We start from the raw sequence: 19,088 nt of genomic DNA, 5'->3' as shown, positions 1-19,088 counted from the left end.
GAAACCCAGCATAACATCTGCTATAATGCTGAAGCTGAATGATTTCATGGATGGGTATAGTTAAAGCCAAAGAAATTCCTTTCACATCAAACTTGCACTCACCTAACAGTTTTCTAACCTCTTGTTATTACTTCCATTGTTTGTTTTTAAGATTTTATTTATTTATTTGGCAGAGAGAGATAGCAAGAGAAGGAACACAAGCATGGGGAACTAGAGAGGGAGATGCAGGCTCCCAGCTGAGCAGGGAACCTGACCTGGAGCTTGATCTCAGGATGCTGAGTTCATGACCTGAGCCAAAAGCAAATCCTTAATGCCTGAGCTACCCAGGCACCCTATGACTTGCATTGTTAGTAGTAGTTTGTACAGTGTATTCTAGATTTTTGTCCTTTAATGCTGTATTTTATCATAGCACATAAAACCTGTAGCAAATGTTTCTAAAAAGATTTTTTTAGGAATGATGAAACTTCTATATAAAAACAAAATTGGAAAACAATTTGCCTTCCCTTTGCCTGCTTTGTCACCCACTTTTCACGATAAAGGGCACAAGAAGATCAGTGACGGAAACATAAGAATAGAGAACATCTTCGTTGTCAGGCAAGATTCTGAAGAAATTAATCACATTTTCACAAGGGTATTAGACCAGTTTCTTGATTAAATTGTACTTTGGTACACAAATGAATTTGAAACATAAAGTCAATGGAGATTTGGTGATGTGAATTTTTTAAAATTAATGTTAACACAAAAATAATCAAGTCCAATAATTTCTAAATCAATGGAGTGAGGGTCCCAGAGCATTAGCTCAAGTTAAGAAGTTAAGAACTCAGACAGGTCTAAACATGTCAGGGTAGCTGGCAAACAGACTCACCAGAGCACAGCCATAATAGGGCTGAGAAACATCATGGGAGGGACAGTAGGAGATGCTGACAGTCGGCTCGAGGCCTGAGGCCCTGAAGCCACTGGGGAACAAAAACTCTTCCTTTATCCTCTCACAGATAGTGAGTTCAATCCCAGAGGAGAGAACTAGAGAGCCCAGGCTTATTCCATGGACAGGGGCTAAAGCCTGAGAGAGAAGATAATTCTGGATACAGCATAAGATGCACCACTCATTTGTCTTTGGGTCTAGCCTTCAGGAACTCGTGCCCAATTCCTAAAGACCGGGAGGCTGTAATAGAGAGGAAACGAAATAAAGAGATACTATCATTAGAAGCACAGTGAGGAACTGAGAACAGATAACTCTGCCTCAAGTGAGGAAAGAAATATCTCACTTTAGAACCAATAACTGCCAGTGTTGGTAGAGTGCAGAGAAGGGGTTAGGCTGAGCAGCAGAGGGGCAACATGGCGTACTTCCAGGTTCTGGGCGGAAGAACAGGGAGGTCATGATGGAAAATCAGAGAAAAGAAGTAACATCAAGTGGAGAGAGCAGAGACATCAAGGCCACCACCAACTAAGGGGCAAAGTTGAGAATAAAACCATACTTCATGCCTTCTGCTCAGCGGAATCATAAAGGACTAATCTTCCAACCCTGTGACCGCACATCTCAGGCCAAACCACACAGACTGAGACAAATTTCACCGATCCTTACTAGGCAACGCTGATTTCTCTTCCTTCCTCAGGTGCAGAGTTTCTGAAAATTCAACTCCATTAAACATACACATGAGATATAGTATTAAATATGTTATAATATTTGTCAAGGTTAAGAAAATTATTAATTTAAAAAATGACTCGATTATTATATTTCATTCATACATAAATGCATATGTTTGATCATACAACCAACTGACATCTGTTAGAAGAAAGGTTCTGGAATACCCTATCAGCTTGTATAAATTTGAAAAAAAGATTTTGGAATAACATGAAAAAATAAGATAATGTGAATGAGAAGAGTCAGGCTATCTAGGGTGTAAAGCATAGAAGTACAGGGGCTGGGTCAGTCAGTATAGCATGTTACTCTTCTCAGGGTTATAAGTTTGAGCCCCATGTTGGACATAGAGATTGACATAAAATCTTTAAGGAAAAAAGAAATACAATTTTATTTTTAAGCCTAAAATCCAAAGATAGAGAAGACAATGGACAGTTTTTCTTTTTTCTACTAATTTTCCATTTATTTAATGACCATCCATTTCAAAAACTAAAAATAAGTTTAGGAGAAAGAATATGGCTTAGTTTTGACTTAAATGATGTGTATAAAAAACCCCAAATTTTTACAGGACTTGTAACTGAAATAATTGGCTTTACAAACTAAAATAAACTGTCCTGAAACAAATGAATCTGTGCTTTAGCTTATTAATCACCTTTGTTCTCTCTCATTGTCTAGAACAGATAAGTGAAACATTGGAGAACTGTGTGCCCAACAGTTACCTTGCAGAAAGGAGACCCTCTATAAAAGTGTATTGATGGTATCATAATCCCCTTACTATTGTCTCCAAATTTATTCACCTCACTCAAGTGAAAAACAAACAACATAACATCCAGAGGTTTAAATCCAACCCCAGCCAGAAGATCCTGTAGATATTATCCTTTCTCTTCCCAGTATAATTTGTCCCTGAATGTCTTAGGACTAGACATTGACAGTGACATTAACTATATTTTAAATTTGTAACTAACTTATATTTGATCAAGAGGTGCAAAAATGCTTCTGGCTGGTGATCTCTGCCATAACTAATAGCAGTGTCTTTGTTTAACGTGCATGCTGGCCATACCAAAAGACCAACTACAGGATTTAGGGTGAGGGTTTTGAGTCACATCGTATCAATTGATCTGGAGATTGAGTTCAACTTTGTAGGCACTCATTAAATCAACCAATTATCCCTAATGAATGAAATTCCAATAAAACTCTGGACACCAAAGCTCAGGTGATTTTCTCTGGTTGATAATAAGATTATTATTATCAAACATCACTTCTCACAGATAAATGGGCCATTAATTCATGAGAGAGGACGAGGAAAGGTTTGCTTTTGGAACTTTCCCAAACCGTCTTCTGTGTGTCTCTTCCTTTGGCTGATTTTAATCTCTGTCATTCCCCCCTAATAAACCATAATCCTGAGTGAGTTCTATGAATCCTTCTAGTAAATTACCAAACCTGAGGATGGTTCTGGGAATCTAACTTACAGGGGTTGCAGAAGTGATAGTGGTCTTGGGTACTCTGTCCTCAAACTAACTCAGAGTATATAGAGAATATGTAAATGAACATGAAATGAGCACCTATAGTATAATTTAGTCTTCAGGCCATAGTTTGCCAACCCCTGCTCTAGCTCATTAAAATATCTGTCCAGTGTAAGTACACATCTAATTTGTTGTGTTGCACATAAAATTCATAATTGTTTCCAAACAACCTGGTATATTCTACCAATCAAAACAGAATCTATAATTGTCAAAATCTGTAGATGTTTTACTTAGATTTTGGTGTTTACATATAATTTATTATTGTCTCCATGTCTGAGTGGTCTATTTCAGGCAAATTTCAATCTAAAACTGTGTACTACTTCCTAATAATTGTGGTGGTTTCTTAAGTTCTCTCTGTTTTTTATATCTGATTTTTTAATTCAAATATAATTAATATAGTATTATATTTCAGATGTACAATATAATGATTCAACAATTCTATATGTTTCTCAGTGCTCATCATCATACGTGCACTCTTGATCCCCTTCACTTGTTTTACCCATCCCCCACCCACCTCCCACTCACAACTACCAGTTTGTTCTCCGTATATAATGGTCTGGTTTTTGTCTCTTTTTTCTATTTTTTTTTCTTAAATTCCACATATGAGTGAAATTCTATGGTATTTGTCTTTCTTTGACTAATTTCACTGCAGTTATTTTATATATACATAGAATCAGTTCACTTCAGTGAACTGCAACATTTTGTGACAGAATCGATGCTGAAAACAAATACATATGTGTGTGCTTCCCTCTTGGCTGCTCATCTTCAATTAGATGTTTTCAATGTTTGTGCCTTTAAAGAACTGCAATTCTTTGTAAATCAACTGAAGTTTCCTACGGTGCTATTGTAGTAAGCAAATAATCCCCTCAGCATGCATTTAGGACTATAGAGCACCATAATAAGAATCCTAACACATCAAAAAAAAAAAAAAAAAAAAAAACACAGAAAACACTGTGATTAATAATTCAACATTAACAATCTTGAATGCTCTAGAATTTTCCCAGGAAGGAGGAGGAATTTATACCTTTGGCCCGTAAACAAAGAAATGCCAATCAACATCTGTTTTTAACATATAAATATTTGCTCCGTGTCTTGATGGTCAACGTGTTCCTCCAGTCTTATGAAAGAAATTATAGGAAAAATGTCATATGGGGAAGCAGGCTGAATTCATTTTTAATCTGTTTTCCTTTTAGTATAAACTCAATTTTCTGTTCTTATATTCTTCTCAATATTAGACATTTTAAGAAGATAGTCTTTTATTTTATAATTAATTATTAACCTTGGGTAATTTATTTCTTCGACTGAATTTTCTATGCTTTTTATACAGTACCACAAGCTACCACGATTTGATTACCAAGTTATCTTAGTAGGTACCAATGACTCTTTCTGTGTAATTGATATGCTATAATGAATCAGATTGTCCCATCTATAAAATATCAGAGCATGTCTGGTCACCTAACCAATTTCCTCCCTTTGGAATATTGATGGGTGAGCTGTGTCATGCTGGCAATAGTGTCCACTTGCACTCAGCTATTGCCTGGCATGGGACAAATACTCTCTACTTTGCCAGGATGTCCATTCAATGTTCTGACATCTACCACCAAGCTGATTCCACAGGAGAAAGCAGAGTGGGGGAAAACTTATATTCCTACACTACTTTGTTTCAGCTACGCACACGGGCTTATTCCTAAGACCCCACAGCATGGATAGCACTGGACTGCAGCAGTTAAAATTTTACCAAAAGCTCAACAATATTAAAGGGGAATCAGAAGATACAAAAGAAAAAATATAAAATGGGAATTTAGATTTTGGTCCAGAAGTCAATCAGCCATTACCTTGTACTGAGCCATTTCCCTCCTCACTCCCTGGTATATCACAAGTAGCCAAGGTCATCTTATCTTCCACAGTCATGTATCTTTACCATGTCCTCCTCTACCAGAGTCAGGTCCCACTGCTACCAACCAAGTGAGAGAATGAAGTTCTTCCTTCCCTTAATTCAAGGCCATCTTTATTTTTACTCCAGGAAATTGATGATGGGTCTACCACTTTCTCGAGGAGAAATTGTTATGCCCCCCGAAAAATGGGTCCGTGATTAAAGGAATGAGACTGATATAAAGCGACGGTCAAGCAAAGCTTTATTTCATGCCAAGCATCAAGAATCAGACTGACCGGCCAGGGCCACACCTCTTACAGAGAGGGCGACCCTTCTCTGTTTCACAGACTGGCTTTTAAGGGCAAAGGCCATGCAGTTGGGCCTGGCCATGCACAGGTGGCCAATGAGATTGTAACATACAGAGAAAGCTGCACAGTGATGCTAGGTGACCAACTGAATTACAATTTACCCTACAGTAGACATTTGACCTAGCCTATCACACCTTGGTCAGAATTGGCACCCAAAAGGCTCCCAAGGGGTGGGGCCCATACTCCTTGGTAGCTAGGGAGATAGTATGCAACCCCCCACTGATCAGATGGCTCCTCTTGGCCTGACCCACACTTGTATCTGGGCTTTGTTACCTGGAGCTGATTTCCCCGGACTTGTTTTTAAGTAAATCCCCTGGGGGAAGGGGAGCAGGGACAGTTTAAGGGTTAAACAACAAGGTTATTGTTTAACCTTAATGGAAGTCTCTGGCTAAACAGGTCCTTACAGAAATATTCCTACCCTCACCCTCTGAGATCCTTTGGCCCCCACAACCTATCTGCAAAGTAAGTGAGTAGACAGTGCACTTTCCAAACTCTGCCTAATTCAGTTATAAATGGCATCCCACGGGAGACATTGGGTGGGCTGCAACAATCCAGTGCAGTTTCACTTCACAGTCTTTCCGTGTGCACAGAGGAAGAAATTAGACCTATGGGATTCTCTAGTTTCATGATTTTCTGTGAGGAAATAACTGAATAAAAAGGTACTCAGCTCTCAAAACAATTATTTTTGAATTAGTAGACAGATTTCCCTCCTTAACTGCCTCATTCTAGAAAGACTCAACACAATTTAAATTGCTAAACAAAATTTACTATTTCAGTCAGACACATTTGCATTTGGTTCAGGATTTCCATAAGAACAATGGCCAGGGGGCGTCTGGGTGGCTCAGTGGGTTAAAGTCTCTGCCTTCTGCTCAGGTCATGATCTCGGGGTCCTGGGATCAAGCCCCCCATCGGGCTCTCTGCTCAGTGGAGAGCCTGCTTCCTCCTCTCTCTGCCTGCCTCTCTGCCTACTTGTGATCTCTGTCAAATAAGTAAATAAAATCTTAAAGAAAAAAAAAAAGAAAGAAAGAAAAGAACAATAGCCAGGTACTGGTTTACAACAAAATCATTATAAAAGCTCACCACAGTAGCCACACCCAGAACAAATAGCAAAGAGGTTCCAGGTTCAAGGACAAACTCCACTGACCAAGAAAGCAGAAACTGCTCACACCAGAGTTTGGTTTTCTAGTTTCAACAATTTCCCCGAGGCACCAGTTACTCTAGTGTGTGGTTACAGTCCAATTTTGCCCTGGCTGGTTGAATTCTCTGGTGCTTTAAGTTGCCAGAAGTTCAGTTAGTCTTATAGCATCCAATGTCCAAAGCCCCAGTTACATTGAGAAACATGTTCGTTTGTTTGTTTCCAAACAATGCTTCTTTCTTGACAGTATTTAATTGATTCTGCTATGGAATTGTTCCTAAACACACCCCCACCTAGACATGACTGAGAATACAGGCACACTGACACTGTGTGGGTTATTCAAACATATGGGTGTGAATGAAATAGAAATGCTACCAAGTAGAAACTATTAAATATCAATCATTATTACATGAGGAGAACAATTATTGTAATAAGTTTTATTGGTCCTTATAAAGAATCATCTCAAAAAACAAAAACACAAGTACAATTTTTAAAAAGTACATTCTGGAGTTTATAGATTGACTTTTTTTTTTCTTTCTAATTCACTAATGTCTGTAATTTTCATTAATTCTATTTTTAAAATTTATTTTGCATTTTTGTTCTTAGATTCTTAAGATAAATGTTTTATTTATTTGAAAAACTTTTTAACAATAAAATCACTTACCTCTACAGATTTGCCTCTAAATATAGGAACCACTCCCATGTGTTTTCAGTGTAGTATTCTCATTATCATTAATGTTCAAATGATCTTTAACTTCCATTTTTATTTTATTTTTTGAATCCAATAGTTACTTAGAAGAGTGTTCTTTCATTTTAAAGTGGTTAATTTTTACTATATTTTGTGATCTGAGGATGTAGCCAATATAAATTACATAAATTAAATTGCAATATTCTCTTTTTGGCCTAAAATATAATCCTGTTTTTTAGTATTTCAGGACAATTAGAAAAAAGTAAGTGTTCACTGCCTCCATGTTACATATGTATCAATATTTTTAATAAATAAATTTTATTAGTCATGCACAATGGGTTCAAAAGCAGATTTGAGCTGGCAGAAGAAAGAATCAGTGAGTTTAAAAGAATGAATCATTCAATTAAGATTATCCGGCCTGATGAATAGAAAGAAAAAAGATAAAATAATAGAAAATATGAAAAGATTAAAAAAAAGATAAAAATGATTTAAAAAATGGAAAAAAAAGGATTAAGAAAAATGTCCACATTCCAGGCACCTGGGTGGCTCAGTCAGTTAAGTGTCCGCTTTCAGCTCAGATCATGATCCCAGGGTCCTAGGATCCAGTCCCAGTCAGGCTCACCACTCAGCAAAGAGTCTGCTTCTTCCTCTCCCTTTGCTCCTCAGCCCCGTGTTCTCTCTCTTTCTATCTAATTAAAAAAGAAAAAAGAAAAAAGAAAAAAAAAGAGAGAAATATCTGCATTCATTTTTTTTTTTAAGTTTATCTATTTATTTTTTTATTTAAGTAACCTCTACACCCAGTGTGGGGCTCAAACTCTCATGACCCTGAGATCAAGAGTCTAATGCTCTTCTGAGTGAGCCAGGCAGGTGGCCTCCCAAAAAGAACAGATTCTAAGAGACCGTCAAAACATCATGAAGCGGGGGCGCCTGGGTGGCTCAGTGGGTTAAGCCGCTGCCTTCGGCTCGGGTCATGATCTCAGGGTCCTGGGATCGAGTCCCACATCGGGCACTCTGCTCAGCAGGGGGCCTGCTTCCCTTCCTCTCTCCTACTGTGATCTCTCTCTGTAAAATAAATAAATAAAATCTTTAAAAAAAAAAAAAAAAAAAACATCATGAAGCGAACGAACACATGCATTGTGAAAGTTCCAGAAGGAACGGGGTAAAAAACAAAAAACAAAAGAAACAGAAAAAGAAATATTACTCTAAAACTAATCAAATTTGATGAAAATCACTAATGTACTACACATAAAGATATGCAACAAAAGATAAACTAAAAGAAATCAACACCTAGATACATCATAGACAAACTGTCTAAACACAAAGACAAAGAGAGAATCCTGAAAGCAGCAAGAAAAAAAATGACTATTAAGTACAAGGGTTACTCTGTAAAATTTACAACTGACTGCTCATAGACACTGTGGAGGCCAGAAGACAGTGAGATGGCATAGTCAAAATGTTGAAAGACTCAATCAAAAATTTTATAACCTACAAAACTGTTATTAAAAAAATGAGGAGAATTTCAGACAGTCCAAAAACAAAACAAAACAATCCAGCAAATTTTTAATAGCAGGCTTGCCCTACAAGAAATACTGAAGAGGGGAGTGCCAAGGTGGCAAAGCTGTTTAAGCATCTGACTCTTTTTTTTTTTTTTTTTAAGATTTTTATTCATTTATTTGACAGAGATCACAAGTAGGCAGAGAGACAGGCAGAGCGGGAAGGGGAAGCAGGCTCCCTGCTGAGCAGAGAACCCAATGCGGGGCTTGATCCCAGGACCCTGGGATCATGACCTGAGCCCAGGAACCTGGGATCATTGACCTGAGTTGAAGGCAGAGGCTTTAACACACTGAGCCACCCAGGCGCCACAAGCATCTGACTCTTAATTTGACTCAAGTCATGATCTCAGGGTCATGACTCTGAGCTCCACATGGAATTTGCTTCAGATCCTCTCTCCCTGCCTCTCTCCACTTGTGCTCTTTCTCTTTCTCTTCTGGTACTAAAGGTACTCTGGTACTAAGGTACTAAAGAGACTCCAAGCTGAAATGAAAGGACACTAGATGGTAACTTAAATTCACCTGAAAAAGTAAAGAGCACTAGTAAAAAGAAATATAGGTAACTATAAAAGTCCACAAAAATGTTTTTGTTTATAATGCTTTTCTTCTCCTACTTGAATTAAAAGGTAATTGCATAAAGCAATAATTATAAGATTGTGTTCATAGGGTGTTTAAATCTTTTTTCTTTTTTTAATTTTTAATTTTTTATTAACATATAATGTATTATTGGCCCCAGGGGTACGTGTTCATAGGTTTTTAATGCATAAGCATGTAATTCATCTGACAATAATAGCACAAAGGGAAGGGGAACAGAATGGAGCTACACTGAGGCAAAGTTTTTTTTCATTCCTGAAATTAAGTTGTTATTGATCCAAATTTGATTGTTCTGAGCTAAGATACTAGTTATCACTTACTACAATTAGTGTCTTAGTGGGTGGGCACTAAGAAACTAACTCAAAAACGATATAGTAAAAGAAACAAGGCATGAAGTAATGCTCATCAATAGTCATTGGGGAAATGTCTATCAAAACCTCAGTGAGATATGACTTCAGATCCACTAGGATGACTGTAAGGAAAAAGATGGGCAATAACAACTATTAACAAAGATGTGGAGAAGTTGAAATCCTCATACATTGCTGGTGGGAAAGTAAAATGGTACAGCCACTTTAGAAAACATTTTGGCAGTTCCTGAAAGGACTAAACATGGAGTTACCATATAGCCCAGCAATTTCATTTATAGGTATATAACCACAATTGTTGAAAACATATAGTCACACAAAAATTGCATGAGTATTCATAGCAGCATAGTATGTAGCGTTCAAAAACCAGGAAATGTTGACTGTGGTTTGTGAAATCATCCTCCATTACAAGCCCTAGGTATTGCCTTATATATGAAGCTTTTGAACAATGCTGGGCAGAACTTAAGGGGTTAGTGAATGAAGGATGGAGAAAACAGAAAGTAAGAGGTAGAATGAAAGAAGGTAGAACAGAAGGTGAATGATACATTAGGGAAGATAAGTGAAGAAATAGAGGAGGGGAAAAAAAGATGCTCAGATATTTCTTCATCATGATGTCTGTGTCCTATACTCTTTTCTCCCACATGAAAAGGGATATTTAAACATTTAAATCATAGAAACATAATCAAAAGAATGAAGCTAACGTGCTCAATAGCTCTACGGCTGTTCTTACTCCACCACTGGTATTAACATATGAAATACATTCTGAGACTTTTTGTTTAAATAGGTATGAAGATTCCTTGTACAGACCCTCTCCAAGAAAGAACTTGATGCCAGACCAGTGGGGAATGTAGCCAGCAGACGACTTCTAACTGTGAGTTTTTTCCAGAGAGCTGCTTTGCCTGAAGCCTTTGTCTTCATAGGGTATTCTGGATCTGGTGATTGAGCAAGGGAAAGCTATAGTCTTGGCATTTGGGATACCATTCTTCCAGTGTTTCCTGCCATGTTGGATGGATTTTTTGGACCTATACAGAAGTTCTCCTTTTCTCCCTGCCCAATTCTGTTTCCTTCCCTACTTTTCATAAGTATTGATCCTAATGAAACATCTTGCTCCTAAAGCTCTACCTCATCTTTTGCTCCTAGAGAACTTAATGTGTAAGATAATCATTCTTTTACCTTCATGCATGAGGGAGAAGGAAGAAAGCTAATAATTCTCTTCTGGTCAACAAAGAAAATTCACAAGTACTTCTGCCTTCTGTAAAACAGGATGTCAACTTAAGTATTTAAGTTAGGCAACACATTATTAAGACAACCAGTTTATAACCTTTTAAGAATTAAAATTACTTTCACAGGCCATAGCAACAATTTTTTGAGTCCAGATATCTAAGAGGAGTTGGCAGGTAATAGGGTCAGCAAACTACTGCCCAGCCCAACTTCCTGTTTTTGTAATAAAGTTTTATTGGAACATAGCTATGCCCATTCATTTGGCTGCTTTCATGCTTCAGCAGCAGAATTAAGTAGTTGTAACAAAGGCCACAGGCCTGCAAGTCTCAAATATTTACTTTCTGGCCACTTAGGAACAGGAGATTCTTTTGATGGAATTACCATCCGCAAGAACAGTTTCATGATGCAAAGTACTGCTTGATTTTATCTTCAGCTGCATTGAGAGGGAGTATCCACACATGCCCCCAGTTTTTAAAGGCCAAGCCCAAGCATTCCACTAATTTTGGGATTGAGGAACAAAAGGCAATTTCAAGAAACCCAAAATGATATTGAAAGAACAGGGCAAGACAGTACTATTAACAAATGAAATAAGGAGTGTATAATATTTTAAATAAACATGATCACAAGTTATAAATATGAACATGGTTTTTAGAAGTCTCAGGTCCAAGTCTGACAAGATCAGGTTTGGGAATGGAATGATAAAAAAGGAAATTCACATATAATGATTTGTTCTATCATAAATTTTATCAAAAGTCTAAATGAAATGCAAGCAGTGTAAACAAAAATCCATTAGAGTGAGCAAGACCTTCTGGTGACTTCTTTCTGGTCCTCTTTGGGATGCGGCAAGGCAGAGGCACAAGGTGAGGAATTATTTGTGTCCCTGACAAAGTAACCCTAAGGAGAATTATGGTCTCCCTGCCCACAGAGCCATAGCTGTGCCTGTTAACAGTTTATATTACACCCAGGCTCCATGACTGGACTTGCCCAGTTCTGAAATTCTTGCTACTCCACACTCATTCAATCCCCCCATTCTGCTCTTTTGGTATAGAACCTATGAATGTTCTATGTATTGCCCATTTAGGGTCTTTACCACAGCCAGGTATCATAGGAAGAGACAATCAGGGCTTACAGCATGTTCTGAAATCTCTGTTTGTCTTAACTGCTATTCTTTTGAAGTCCCCCAGGCTTCCTTCTTGCTCTAGGACCTGAGTCGTCAGTTCTCTCTCAATTGCTCTTTGCAGATACAGGGAAAAAAATACATCACTTATTTATTTATTTTCTTCAACTGATAGTTATTGCAGACAAATGATAGTTTGATACTCGGTACAAGACCATTGAAATACTTTCAAATCATACCTAGAGCTGTCCCTACCAACTCCTGTGCCTTCCAGTAACTGCTAAGATTTCAGTCTCGCCAAAGCAGATTACCAAATACCATGTCTTCAGTGTGTGTGTTTTCCAAGATACAGGTTAAAAAATATTGATTTGACCTGTGACCCGTGTCACTTCAGTCCCATGTCATGTTTTCCTGGCATTATTCTCTTTCATTCTTTGAGACAGCATTTATCCACCATTTATAATGATCTCACTTTTTAATGTGATACTGTCCTTTTCCAAAGCCTATTTATACACTACTAAATCAAGCTGTGATAAGACACTACTTTTTCATTCCAGTCCGATTCTACATAATAATTTCCCATTTGAAACAACAATTATTTTATCAAGAAGAAACAGCTGCAAACACAGCAATTGCCCTGAACTACCATTAACTGAATGTTCCCTGCTGTCAAGCCAGATGTTTAACTCTGAATGCCGAGCTTTCTGTTTAAATAGGTAGGAAGCCTGGAGATGAGTAGATGCTGGCTGAGATGAGGATATGGTCCCTGTGCCAGGCTCCCTAACACTGGAAAAGATGCCATTCCCCTCAGTCCTCGCCTTTTGACCCTATTCTCCTTGGAACTCCTTGCCTTGACTTCCTCAGTAAGTTCTCAGAAGCCAGTTGTATCCTCTGAGTTCTACTGCTCACATCTGTCATTCCAGAGAATTCTAGTGTAGTCAAAACTATTAATGCGTTAGGGTTCATGGCCTCTTTCTCTCTTCCCAGAAGCTAAGTAAGATTCAGGAGTTGTTCATTCTCTAGGCACTCACTCACTTGTTTTTCCTCTTGGGCCTTATTAGAGAGATGGGGAAAGGGAGAAGAAAGTCTAGAGCCTTTGACATGAGTTACATGGATGTTTTGATTGGGAATTGATAGTGGGGGTTGAGAATTTTCAGGAGCAACTGAGTCCAACTTTGAGAATGACAGAGGCATTAGGTGCATCTGCTGAAATTTATGAAAATTATGATTATAAAATAGGAGGTGACTATTTTGAACTGAGAGAAAGATGAAGAGTTGGGTACGAGTGTGAAATTGTTAATGCTCTCATCTTTTTTTTTTTTAAGATTTTATTTATTTATTTGACAGGCAGAGACATAAGCAGGCAGAGAGAAAGGAGGAAAGAGGCTCTCTGCTGAGCAGAGAGCCCGATGTGGGGCTCGATCCCAGCCAAAGACAGAGGCTTCAACCCACTGAGCCACCCAGGTGTCCATTCAATGCTCTCATCTTTTAGAGCAGGGAGTCATTGATGACATATACAATCAAAATACTTGTTTGTTTGTTTTTTCAAGCACATTGAGCATAGCCTTTTAACATATTAGAGTATTTAAAACCCTCCAGGAAATAATATATCTGGTGCTAGAGAAATGTTTGGAGTTCAACAATTCCTTTAGTTTCTCTTCAAATTTTCCTTTCTTAAACTGAAGTAAGTAGGCGTGTTTGGCTGGGTCGGTCAGTCAGTAGGGCACGCAACTTTTGTTCTGGGGGTTGTGAGGTTGAGCCCCATGTGAGATCTAAAGCTTACTTAAAAATAATTAAACAAATTTAAGTAAGTTTAAGTTAAATGTATTTAATATAGTGTGATCCCTTTTTTATAAAAATATTTCTTCTGTGTGTATAATTAGGAAGATATATATTATAACCTAAAGCTAGTAAAGGTCATCTCTGGGTGTTAAATTTGAGGTGGATTTTTGAACTTTTATCTTTGCGCAATTCTGTCCTTGGAATTCTTATGGTAACTATGAGAATAGACCAGTTTTTCTTTTTCAAATATGGGGAGAAACATGCCAACATGGTAATAGTGATTCATTCCACATGCTGGGAATATGGGTGAGTTCTCTTTTTTTGTGCTTATTTAAATCTGTTCAGGTTGCTATCACAAAATACCAAAAGCTGAATGGCTTATAAACAACAAAAACAAAGAATAAACAACAAAATTCTTGCAATTCTAGAGGCTGGAAGTCCAAGTTCAAGGCATCAGCCTGGTCATCTTCTGATGAGGCCTTTTTCCAGGTTCATAGTGACTTTTGGCTGTGTGCTCACATGCGAGAAGGAATGAGGGGAGTTCTTTGGTGCCTCTTTAGTAAGAATACTAATTCTACTCATGAAGTCTATACCATCACAACCTAAGCACCTCCCAAGGTCCCACATGTAACACCACCACCCAAGGCCCCACTTCTAATACCACCACCCTGGAAGTCTGAAATTCAACTTATGAATTGGGGGGGGGGGACACAAGGATCCTTCTCTGTATGGCCATTTTATGAAAATGCTAATAGCAAAGCATTAGGTTTTCACACAGAACTCTCCAACTAAAGATGGTTTTTATAGACATGCATTAGAAAAGTACCACTGATTTTAAGATAAGTCATTATTTATCTAAGGACTGGTGTGTACAGTTTTAAAGAAATAGCAGCAATAATTGCTGTGTCTAAGAAAGAAACTTTGAGAAGGGCAAACTTAGTCCAGGAGAAAGAGAACTAGAATGTGAGGGTATTTCAGACGTCTCATGAAAATTATCCCAGCAATCAAATAAATGACTAATAATAAATAGCTAAGACATTCAGATATCTAACTGGTAATGTGTACAGGTAACCTTATCATGCATTCTATAAAAAAGAGATAATGATTTCTTTTCAGACTAAATAACATCAGGAGGTTAAGAGCTACATGGGGAAATTCAGGTTCTCAAGAGAACTTAATAGGCATTAACCAGCAGTTAGCTGTCACTTGGAGATTTTATCATACATACCGTTCAGAATCTACTGTCCCCCATGAGTTAATGCTCTATTTTTCAATACATTCTTTTCAAAGCTTAATGCTAATGTGTGTAAAATGAGCAGAATAAAAATAAAAATTTAAAATCCATTTATATTTTCCTCTACCTCTTCTTACTTTCCTTCATCCATATTTAAACATATTTTTCTCTTATTTTTCCTTGCAGATGCATTTATTACTGACTCTTTTTTCTTTTTTCTTTTGGCTACCACCAAAATTTCCTGGATGATCATTCATACCAATACACTTGGTGGAAAACTGACTCTCAGACTTCTGGCTTCTTGCTTCCCCATCATGACAGACAAGGCACAGACCCTGCCATGGTTTACATCTTTCTAACATCTCTCCTCTCCTCCACCTGTGGATCCAGCATGGCTGCCCTCCCTTGGGAAGCCACAGTTCTCTCAAGCTGGCTCTCTTCTTTTCAGTCTCTGCACTTTCACTTCGGTTCACTCTTCTCTCCACTAAAAGGTAACTTTTTGTAAAAATGAATTTGGCCATTTACAGTCCTGCTTAAAGTCTTTCAAAAGCTCCCCATTACGGGCCAGGATAAAGTCTAAACAACTGGCATTCTAGGCCCTCTGGCCCCTGATACCCCTTTACTTCTCTGAGCCTTATTTTTCTTAAAGTCACCCTATCATTCCCTATCCTAAGTAATTCCAGTTCCTCTAAACCACGGTGGCACTGTGCCATTAATAGATCTATGCTTTGCTCACCCTTTTCCCTCTGCTGAACACTGGTTCATCTTCTAAGATTAGATTCAAAGGGATATGTGAAAGATGCTCAATCCCACCAAAAGTCAGGGAAGTGGAAATTAAAATAATAAGTGTTCCCCTTATCTGACAATCAAAATATTAAAATATTTGAAATATGTTACTTCTGGTTTCCAGTTCTACATGTATGGAGCTTGGAAGTTGCTACTCCATCCTAACGAGGGAAAAGTTGAACCTACTGAAAAATCCACAATTCCTCTTGGGTTCATAAGAGAAGACACAAGGAAAACCATTGCCCCCAAGATGGGGATGACAGACTGGAGAATACAATGTCCTGACTTACTGGAGCAGGACTCACAGCAGAAACTGATAGGGGAACCAATGCCAAGGGAAAACCTGAACAGTAATTGATAAATTGCTGGGAACTCAATGAGGACAAATCTGAGAGTTGAAAACTCCAAAAGGTCTTATTCATAGTGGAGCCCCCATGCTTTTGTGATTTTGCCTCTGAGACTTTAACCATGTTCTCACAGTGAATGTTGGAGAAAAATTACCTCATGCTTCTAGCAAAAGAGGGCAGTGGGAAGGGACTAGTTTGAAATGTCAGACCAGTCTGTTCTTGACAATGTCTGCCCTCAGGAGAATCTAGATAACCATAGCCTGATCCTTATCCTGCTGTGGTATTGTCAGAACCTGACTGACCTGGAGGAAGGGGAAGAGCCAACTCCAGCAACCCCCACGCCCAGCCATCTTGCCCCATTTAACAGGGGAAGAAAAAATTCTGAGAAACCCTTGTGAATTTCACATTCCAGAGACATGTGCTCAATGAAAGACTGAGACCTAATCCTAGGACTATAGAATGCTTCCTCTCCCCAGCACTTCACCACTACATCAGGCATATTTACAGCAGTTCCTTTCAACGGGCACATCATGTCCAACTATTAAAAAAATTCCAAGGTATACCAAAAGGCAAAAAAAAAAAAAAAAAAAAAAAAACAGTTTGAAGAGATAGAACAAACATCAGAACCAGATATGGCAAGGATGTTGGAATTATCAAACCAGGAATTTAGAAGAGCTATGATTAATATGCTAAGGGCTCTAATGGATAAAAAATAGACAGCATGCAAGAACAGATTGGCACTGTAAGCAGAGATGGAAATCCTAAGAAAGAACCAAACAGACAAGCTAGAGTCCAAAACCACTGTTCAAAAATGAAGACTACTTTTGATGAGTTTGTGAGTAGACTGCACACAACTGAGGAAAGAACCTCTGAGGTTGAAGATATATCAGTAGAATGTTCCAAAACTAAAAAGCAAGCAGAACAAAGATGAAAAAAACAAAGCAGGATATCCAAGGACTATGGACAACTACAAAAGATGTAATATATACAAAATTGGAATAATAAAAGAAATGATGCAAGCAAGATTAGAGTGTAGTGAAATATTTAAAATGTTGAGAGAAAGAGGCACCTGGATGGCTCAGGGGTTGAGCATCCAACTCTCCATTTTGGCTCAGGTCATGATCTCAGATCTGTGAGCTCAAGCCCCATGCTAGGCTCTGCACTAATCAGGGAGTCTGCTTCTGTCTGTCTCCCTCTCACTTTGCCTTTTCCCCGGCTCAATTGCTTTCTCTCTCACACATAAATAAGTAAATCTTTTTTTTTTTTTTTTTAAATAAATTTCTTTTTTTTTTTTTTTAAGATTTTATTTATTATTTATTTGACAGAGAGAGATCACAAGTAGGCAGAGAGGCAGGCAGAGAGAGAGGAGGAAGCAGACTCCCTGCTGAGCAGAGAGCCCGACGCGGGACTCGATCCCAGGACCCTGAGATCATGACCTGAGCCGAAGGCAGCGGCTTAACCCACTGAGCCACCCAGGCGCCCTAAATAAGTAAATCTTGAAAAAAATAAAGTATTGAGAGAGAGAGGAAAGAAAGCCAATCTAGAATTCTGTACCCTGCAAAATTATCCAACAAAAGTGAAGGAAGAAAAAAAATATTTTCTCAGACAAATAAAATATTGAGAGAATTTATTGCCAGTAGATCCACCTTGTAAGAAATGTTAAAAGAAGTTCTTTTTTTTTTTTTTAAGATTTTATTTATTTATTTGACAGACAGAGATCACAAGTAGGCAGAGAAGCAGGCAGAGAGAGAGGAGGAAGCAGGCTCCCTGTTGAGCAGAAAGCCCGATGCGGGGCTCGATGTGGGACCCGATCCCAGGACCCTGAGATCATGACCTGAGCCAAAGGCAGAGACTTTAACCCATTGAGCCGCCCAGGTGCCCCAAAGAAGTTATTTAGAGAAAAGGAAAATGTAGATCTAAATAATATTGAAGAAGGTTTAAGTAAAGGTATAATAAAAGATTTATTTCTGTTATTTTAATTGATCTAACACAATATTTTGTTCAAGATAATAAAAGAATGATGTGTTCAATTATGTCTGCATATATATATACATATATATCTATCTCATATGTATGTATGCATATATATAAGTAAAATTAACACCAGTAATGATACATGGAGCAAGATAAAGGAATTAGGATTATTTTGTTATTATGAGGTATTCACACCACCTGTGAAGTGATACAGTGTTCTTTGAAAGTGGACTTGGATTAGTTGTAAATATATATTGCAAATTCTAAGGCAACCACTAAAAGAAGTTAAAAAAAAACAATGGTAACTAATATGTAAAGAAAGGAGAAAAAATGGAATCATATAAAAGGGTGAATTAAAACCACAAATGGCAGAAAGAAATAGGAACAAGAACAAGGGCAACCAATGTAAACAGTAAAAAATATGGTAGATGTCAATCAAGATATAGCAATAAATCACTTTGAACATCAATGATCTAAATGCAACAATTAAAAGATGGAGATTGTTAGAGTAGAGGGAAAACCTAAAACCTAGGGCACTTGGGTGGTTCAGTGGGTTAAGCTTCTGCCTTTGGCTCAGGTCATGATCTCAGGGTCTTGGGATTGAGCCCCACATAGGGCTCTATGCTCAGCGGGGAGCCTGCTTCTCCCTCTCTCTCTGCCTGCTGCTCTGCCTATTTGTGATCTCTCTCTCTCTCTCTCTGTCAAATAAATAAACAAAATCTTAAAAAAAAAAAAAAAAAAAAAAAAGGAAAGGAAACCTAACACCTAACTGCTTTGTCTTTAAGAAACCCACTTTAGGGCGCCTGGGTGGCTCAGTGGGTTGGACTGCTGCCTTCGGCTCAGGTCATGATCTCGGGGTCCTGGGATCGAGTCCCGCATCGGGCTCTCTGCT

At 38.1% G+C, this 19,088-nt stretch overlaps 1 protein-coding gene across 1 annotated transcript in view; it reads left to right on the top strand.

Moving 5' to 3' along the window:
* Positions 1 to 19,088, top strand: part of AP3B1 (adaptor related protein complex 3 subunit beta 1) — a 352,698-nt gene that overhangs the window by 7,254 nt on the left and 326,356 nt on the right. The window contains exon 4 of the mRNA XM_059175303.1: positions 10,520 to 10,606. The gene's annotated coding sequence lies outside the window, so the exon portion shown is untranslated. The remainder of the gene's footprint in view (positions 1 to 10,519; positions 10,607 to 19,088) is intronic.

Source organism: Mustela lutreola, chromosome 5, assembly GCF_030435805.1.
Source record: "Mustela lutreola isolate mMusLut2 chromosome 5, mMusLut2.pri, whole genome shotgun sequence".
Taxonomy (NCBI): Eukaryota; Metazoa; Chordata; class Mammalia; order Carnivora; family Mustelidae; genus Mustela; species Mustela lutreola.
The sequence above is the reverse complement of the archived record's forward strand: the minus strand, read 5'-3'. Positions and strand labels throughout refer to the sequence as shown.